Here is an 8,737-nt window from a genome sequence, read left to right on the forward strand (position 1 = left end):
CCAACTTTATTTGAACCGAGTGTGGCTACTCCCGGTCCTTGCGAAGGTTAAAACATCACTAACTTGACGAACTATCGTCGTGGTTTTTGATGCATAGGTAAGAACGGTTCTTGCTCATCCCGTAGCAGCCACGTAAAATTTGCAACAACAAAGTAGAGGACGTCTAACTTGTTTTTGCAGGGCATGTTGTGATGTGATATGGTCAAGACGTGATGCTATATTTTATTGTATGAGATGATAATGTTTTGTAACCGAGTTATCGGCAACTGGCAGGAGCCATATGGTTGTCGCTTTATTGTATGAAATGCAAGCGCCCTATAATTGCTTTACTTTATCACTAAGCGGTAGCGATAGTCGTAGAAGCAATAGATGGCGAAACGACAGCGATGCTACGATGGAGATCAAGGTATCGCTCCGGTGATGATGGTGATCACGACGGTGCTTCGGAGATGGATATCACAAGCACAAGATGATGATGGCCATATCATATCACTTATATTGATTGCATGTGATGTTTATCCTTTATGCATCTTATCTTGCTTTGATTGATGGTAGCATTATACGATGATATCTCACTAATTATCAAGAAGTGTTCTCCCTGAGTATGCACCGTTGCGAAAGTTCTTCGTGCTGAGACACCACGTGATGATCGGGTGTGATAGGCTCTACGTTCAAATACAACGGGTGCAAAACAGTTGCACACACAGAATACTCAGGTTAAAATTGACGAGCCTAGCACATACAGATATGGCCTTGGAACACGGAGACCGAAAGGTCGAGCATGAATCATATAGTAGATATGATCAACATAGTGATGTTCACCATTGAAAACTACTCCATCTCACGTGACGATCGGACATGGTTTAGTTGATTTGGATCACGTGATCACTTAGATGACTAGAGAGATGTCTGTCTAAGTGGGAGTTCTTTAGTAATATGATTAATTGAACTTAAATTTATCATGAACTTAGTCCTGGTAGTATGTTGCAAATTATCTTGTAGATCAATAGCTCGCGTTGTTGCTTTCATATGTTTATTTTGATATGGTCCTAGAGAAAATTGTGTTGAAGGATGTTAGTAGCAATGATGCGGATTGGATCCGTGATCTGAGGTTTATCCTCATTGCTGCATAGGAGAATTATGTCCTTAATGCACCGCTAGGTGACAGACCTATTGCAGGAGCAGATGCAGACATTATGAACGTTTGGCTAGCTCAATATGATGACTACTTGATAGTTTAGTGAACCATGCTTAACGGCTTAGAATCGGGAGTTCAAAGACGTTTTGAACGTCATGGACCATATGAGATGTTCCAGGAATTGAAGTTAATATTTCAAGCAAATACCCGAGTTGAGAGATATGAAGTCTCCAACAAGTTCTATAGCTAAAAGATGGAGGAGAATCGCTCAACTAGTGAGCATGTGCTCAGATTGTCTGGATACTACAATCGCTTGAATCAAGTGGGAGTTAATATTCCAGATAAGATGGTGATTGACAGAGTTCTCTAGTCACCATCACCAAGTTACTAGAACTTCGTGATGAACTATAGTATACAAGGGATGACGAAAACGATTCCCGAGCTCTTCATGATGTTGAAATCGACGAAGGTAGAAATCAAGAAAGACCATCAAGTGTTGATAATTGACAAGACCACTAGTTTCAAGAGAAGGACAAAGGGAAAGAAAGGGAACTTCAAGTAGAATGACAAGCAAGTTGTCACTCCTGCGAAGAAGCCCAAAGCTGGACCAAAGCCTGAAACTAAGTGCTTACATTGCAAAGGAAATGGTCACTGGAAGCGGAAATGCCCTGAATATTTGGTGGATAAGAAGGATGGCAAATTAAACAAGGGTATATTTGATATACAGGTTAATGATGTGTGCCTTACTAGTGTTTATAGTAGCCCCTGAGTATTTGATACTTGTTCGGTTGCTAAGATTAGTAACTCGAAACAGGAGTTACAGAATAAACAGAGACTAGTTGAAGGGGAAGTGACGATGAGTGTTGAAAGTAGTTCCAAGATTGATATGATCATCATCACACACTCCCTATGTTTTTGAGATTAGTGTTAAACCTAAATAAATGTTATTTGGTGTTTGCGTTGAGCATAAATATGATAAGATCATGTTTATTGCGATATGATTATTCTTCTAAGATAGAGAATAAATTGTTATTATGTTTACATGAATAAAACCTTCTATGGTCATACACCCAATGGTGATGGTTTATTGAATCTTGATCATAGTGATACACATATTCATAATGTTGATGCCAAAAGATGCAAAGTTAATAATGATAGTGCAACTTATTTGTGGCACTGCCATTTGGGTCATATCGGTGTAAAGCGCATGAAAAAACTCCATAAAGATGGATTTTCGGAATCACTTGGTTATGAATCATTTGATGCTTGCGAACCGTGCCTTTTGGGCAAGATGACTAAAACTCCATTCTCCGGAACAATGGAACGAGCTACTAACTTGTTGGAAATAATACATACCGATGTATGTGGTCCAATGAGTGTTGATGCTCGTGGTGGGTATCGTTATTTTCTGACCTTCACAGATGATTTGAGCAGATATGCGTATATCTACTTAATGAAGCACAAGTCCGAAACATTTGAAAAGTTCAAAGAAATTCAGAGTGAAGTGGAGAATCATCGTAACAAGAAAATAAAGTTTCTACAATCTGATCTTAGAGAAGAATATTTGAGTTACGAGTTTGGCCTTCATTGTAAACAATGTGGAATAGTTTCACAGCTCACGCCACATGGAACACCACAGCGTAATGGTGTGTCCGAACGTCGTAACCGCACTTTATTGGATATGGTGCGATCTATGATGTATCTTACCGATTTACCACTATCGTTTTGGGGTTATGCATTAGAGATAGCTGCATTCACTTTAAATAGGGCACCATCTAAATCCATTGAGACGACACCATATGAACTATGGTTTAGCAATAAACCTAAGCTTTCATTTCTTAAAGTTTGGAGTTACGATGCTTATGTGAAAAATGTTTCAACCAGATAAGCTCGAACCCAAATCGGAGAAATGTGTCTTCATAGGATACCCAAAAGAGACTATTGGGTACACCGTCTATCACAGATCTGAGGGCAAGACTTTTGTTGCTAAATTCGGATCCTTTCTAGAGAAGGAGTTTCTCTAGAAAGAAGTGAGTGGGAGGAAAGTAGAACTTGATGAGGTAATTGTACCTGCTCCCTTATTGGAAAGTAGTTCATCAAAAGAACCGGTTCCTGTGACAACTACACCAATCAGTGAGGAAGCTAATGATATTGATCATGAAACTTCAGATCAAGTTACTACCAAACCTCGTAGGTCAACCAGAGTAAGATCCGCACCAGGGTGGTACGGTAATCCTATTCTGGAAGTCATGTTACTTGACCATGGCGAACCTACGAACTATGAGGAAGCGATGATGAGCCCAGATTCCGCAAAATGGCTTGAGGCCATGAAATCTGAGATGGGATCCATGTATGAGAACAAAGTATGGACTTTGGTTGACTTGCCCGATGATCGGCAAGCCATCGAGAATAAATGGATATTCAAAAAGAAGACTGACGCTGATAGTAATGTAACTATCTAGAAAGCTCGACTTGTTGTGAAAGGTTTTCGACAAGTTCAAGGTGTTGACTACAATGAGATTTTCTCAACTGTAGCGATGCTTAAGTCTGTCCGAATCATGTTAGCAATTGCTACATTTTATGAAATCTGGCGAATGGATATCAAAACTGCATTCCTTAATGGTTTTCTTAAAGAAGAGTTGTATATGATGCAACCAGAAGGTTTTGTCAATCCTAAAGGTGTTAACAAAATGTGCAAGCTCCAGCGATCCATCTATGGACTGGTGCAAGTATCTCAGAGTTGGAATATATGCTTTGATAAGTTGATCAAAGCATATAGTTTTATACGAACTTGCGGTGAAGCCTGTATTTACAATAAAGTGAGAGGTAGCACTACCGTCTTTTTGATAAGTATATGTCAGTAACATATTGTTGATCAGAAATGATGTAGAATTTTTCTGGAAAGCATAGAGGAGTATTTGAAAGGAGTTCTTTAAAATAAAGACCTCAGTAAAGCTACTTACATATTGAGCATCAAGATCTATTGAGATAGATCAAGACGCTTGATAAGTTTTTCAATAAGTACATACCTTGTCAAGATTTTGAAGTAATTCAAAATGGAACAGTCAAAGAAAGAGTTCTTGCATGTGTTGCAGAGGTGTAAAATTGAGTAAGACTCAAATCCCGACCACGGCAGAAAATAGAAACAGAATGAAAGTCATTCCCTATGCCTCAGTCATAGGTTCTATAAAGTATGCTATGCTATGTACCATACCTATTGTATACCTTGCTCTGAATTTGGCAAGGGAGTACAATAGTGATCTAGGAGTAGATCACTGGACATTGGTCAAGAATATCCTTAGTAAAGACTAAGGAAATATTTCTCGATTATGGAGGCGATAAAAGAGCCCGTCGTAAAGAGTTACATCGGTGCAAGCTTTTACACCGATCCAGATGAATCTAAGTCTCAATCTGGATACATATTGAAAGTGGGAGCAATTTTCTAGTGTAGCCCCGTGCAGAGCATTGTAGACATAGAATATTTGCAAAATACATATGGCTCTGAATGTGACAGACCCGTTGACTAAAGCTTCTCTCATGAGCAAAACATGATCACACCTTAGTACTCTTTGGGTGTTAATCACATAGCAATGTGAACTAGATTATTGACTCTAGTAAACCCTTTGGGTGTTGGTCACATGACGATGTGAACTATGGGTGTTAATCATATACAGATATGGATATTGGTGTTAAATCACATGGCGATGTGAACTAGATTATTGACTCTAGTGCAAGTGGGAGACTGAAGGAAATATGCCCTAGAGGCAATAATAAAGTTATTATTTATTTCCTTATTTTATGATAAATGTTTATTATTCATGCTAGAATTGTATTAACCGGAAACATAATACATGTGTGAATACATAGACAAATATAGTGTCACTAGTATGCCTCTACTTGACTAGCTTGTTGATCAAAGATGGTTGTGTTTCCTAGCCATAGACATGAGTTGTCATTTGATTAATGGGATCACATCATTAGAAGAATGATGTGATTGACTTGACCCATTCCATTAGCTTAGCACTTGATCATTTAGTATGTTGCTATTGCTTTCTTCGTGACTTATACATGTTCCTATGACTATGAGATTATGCAACTCCCGTTTATCGGAGGAACACTTTGTGTGCTACCAAACGTCACAACGTAACCGGGTGATTATAAAGGAGCTATACAGGTGTCTCCGAAGGTACATGTTGAGTTGGCATATTTTGAGATTAGGATTTGTCACTCCGATTGTCGGAGAGGTATCTCTGGGCCCTCTCGGTAATGCACATCACTATAAGCCTTGCAAGCAATGTGGCTAATGAGTTAGTTGCGGGATGATGCATTACGTAACGAGTAAAGAGACTTGCCGGTAACGAGATTGAACTAGGTATTGAGATACGGACGATCGAATCTCGGGCAAGTAACATACCGATGACAAAGGGAACAACGTATATTGTTATGCGGTTTGACCGATAAAGATCTTCGTAGAATATGTAGGAGCCAATATGAGCATCCAGGTTCCGCTGTTGGTTATTGACCAGAAATGTGTCTCTGTCATGTCTACATAGTTCTCGAACCCGTAGGGTCTGCACGCTTAAGGTTTTGATGACAGTTATATTATGAGTTTATGAGTTTTGATGTACCGAAGGAGTTCGGAGTCCCGGATGAGATCGGGGGCATGACGAGGAGTCTTGAAATGGTCGAGATGTAAGGATCGATATATTGGACGACTATATTTGGACTTCGGAAAGGTTCCGAGTGATTCGGGTATTTATCGGAGTACCGGAGAGTTACGGGAATTCGCCGGGGAGAAGTATTGGGCCTTATTGGGCCATACGGGAAAGAGAGAGGCGCTGCCTAGGGCAGCCCCCCCCGCCCTAGGCCTAGTCCGAATTGGACTAGGGGGAGGGGTTGCGCCCCCTCCTTCCTTCCCTTCTTTCTTCCCCTTCCTTCTCTCCTACTCCTACTAGGAAAGGAGGAGTCCTACTCCCGATGGGAGTAGGACTCCCCCCTTGGCGCGCCCTCCTCCTTGGTCGGCCGCCTCCCCCCTAGCTCCTTTATATACGGGGGTAGGGGGGCACCCCATAGACACAACAATTGATATCTTGATCTCTTAGCCGTGTGCAGTGCCCCCTCCACCATAGTCCTCCTCGATAATATTGTAGCGGTGCTTAGGCGAAGCCCTGCAACGGTAGAACATCAAGATCGTCACCACGCCGTCGTGCTGACGGAACTCTCCTGATGTCTACTACACAACCTTCTTCTTGTAGACGTTGTTAGGACTGCAAGTGCACAGGTTTGTAGGACAGTAGCAAATTTCCCTCAAGCGGATGACCTAAGGTTTATCAATCTGTGGGAGGCATAGGATGAAGATGGTCTCTCTCAAGCAACCCTGCAACCAAATAACAAAGAGTCTCTTGTGTCCCCAACACACCCAATACAATTGTAAATTGTATAGGTGCACTAGTTCGGCGAAGAGATGGTGATACAAGTGCAACATGGATAGTAGATATAGGTTTTTGTAATCTAAAATAATAAAAACAGCAAGGTAACTAATGATAAAAGTGAGCGTAAACGGTATTGCAATGATAAGAAACAAGGCCTAGGGTTCATACTTTCACTAGTGCAAGTTCTCTCAACAATAATAACATAGATAGATCATATAACAATCCCTCAACATGCAACAAAGAGTCACTCCAAAGCCACTAATAGCGGAGACCAAATGAAGAAATTATGGTAGGGTACGAAACCACCTCAAAGTTATTCTTTCGGGTCGATCTATTAAAGAGTTCGTACTAGAATAACAGCTTAAGACACAAATCAACCAAAACCCTAATGTCACCTAGATACTCCATTGTCACCTCAAGTATCCGTGGGCATGATTATACGATATGCATCACACAATCTCAGATCCATCCAACCAACACAAAGTACTTCAAAGAGTGCCCCAAAGTTTCTACCGGAGAGTCAAGAAAACATGTGCCAACCCCTATGCACAAGTTCATGGGCGGAACCCGCAAGTTGGTCACCAAAACATACATCAAGTGGCTCGTGATATCCCATTGTCACCACAGATAAACACGGCAAGACACACATCAAGTGTTCTCAAATAAAGACTCAATCCGATAAGATAACTTCAAGAGGGAAACTCAGTTCATCACAAGAGAGTAGAGGGGGAGAAACATCATAAGATCCAACTATAATAGCAAAGCTCGCGATACATCAAGATCGTGCCATAGAGAGAACACGAGAGAGAGAGAGAGAGAGAGAGAGAGAGATCAAACACATAGCTACTAGTACATACCCTCAGCCCCGAGGGTGAACTACTCCCTCCTCGTGATGGAGAGCGCCGGGATGACGAAGATGGCCACCGGTGATGGATTCCCCCTCCAGCAGGGTGCCGGAACGGGCTCCCGAGAGGTTTTTGGTGGCTACAGAGGCTTGCAGCGGCGGAACTACCGATCTATCTTGATATTCAATGTTTTTAGGGTATGTAGGTTTATATAGGCGAAAGAAGTCGGACGGGAGGTGCTCGAGGGGCCCACGAGACAGGGGGTGTGCCCTGTAGGGGGGGCGCGCCCCCTGTCTCCTGGTCTCCTCGAGTATCTTATGACGTGGACTCCAAGTCTCCAGGATGATATTCTTCCAAAAAATCACGTTGCCGAAGGTTTCATTCCATTTGGACTCCGTTTGATATTCCTTTTCTTCAAAATACTAAATCAGGCAATAAAACAACAATATGGGCTGGGCCTTCGGTTAGTAGGTTAGTCCAAAAAATGATATAAATGTGTAAAATAAAGCCCATAAACATCCAAAAGGGGTAATATAATAGCATGGAACAATCAAAAAATATAGATACGTTGGAGACGTATCAAGCATCCCCAAGCTTAATTCCTGCTCGTCCTCAAGTAGGTAAATGATAAAAAAGAGAATTTTTGATGTGGAATGCTACCTAGCATAATTCTCAATGTAATTTTCTTTATTGTGGCATGAATGTTCAGATCCAAATGATACAAAATAAAAGCTCATATTGACATGAAAATGGTGATACTTCGAGCATACTAATCAAAGTAATCATGTCTTCTCAAAATAACTTGGCCAAAGAAAGTTATCCCTACAAAATCATATAGTCTGACTGTTGCTCTATCTTCATCACACAAAGTATTTAACCATGCACAACCCCGATGACAAGCCAAGCAATTGTTTCATACTTTAATAATCTCAAACTCTTTCAACTTTCACGCAATACATGAGCGTGCGCCATGGATATAGCACTATATGTGGAGTAGAATGGTGGTTGTGGAGAAGACAAAAAGGAGAAGATAGTCTCACATCAACTAGGCGTATCAACGGGCTATGGAGATGCCCATTAATAGATATCAATGTGAGTGAGTAGGGATTGCCATGCAACGGATGCACTAGAGCTATAAATATATGAAAGCTCAACAAAATAAACTAAGTGGGTGTGCATCCAACTCGCTTGCTCACGAAGACCTAGGGCATTTTTGAGAAAGCCCATCATTGGAATATACAAGCCAAGTTCTATAATGAAAAATTCCCACTAGTATATGAAAGTGACAACATATGAGACTCTCTATCATGAAGATCATGGTG

Source organism: Triticum aestivum, chromosome 1B (assembly GCF_018294505.1).
Source record: "Triticum aestivum cultivar Chinese Spring chromosome 1B, IWGSC CS RefSeq v2.1, whole genome shotgun sequence".
Lineage (NCBI taxonomy): Eukaryota > Viridiplantae > Streptophyta > Magnoliopsida > Poales > Poaceae > Triticum > Triticum aestivum.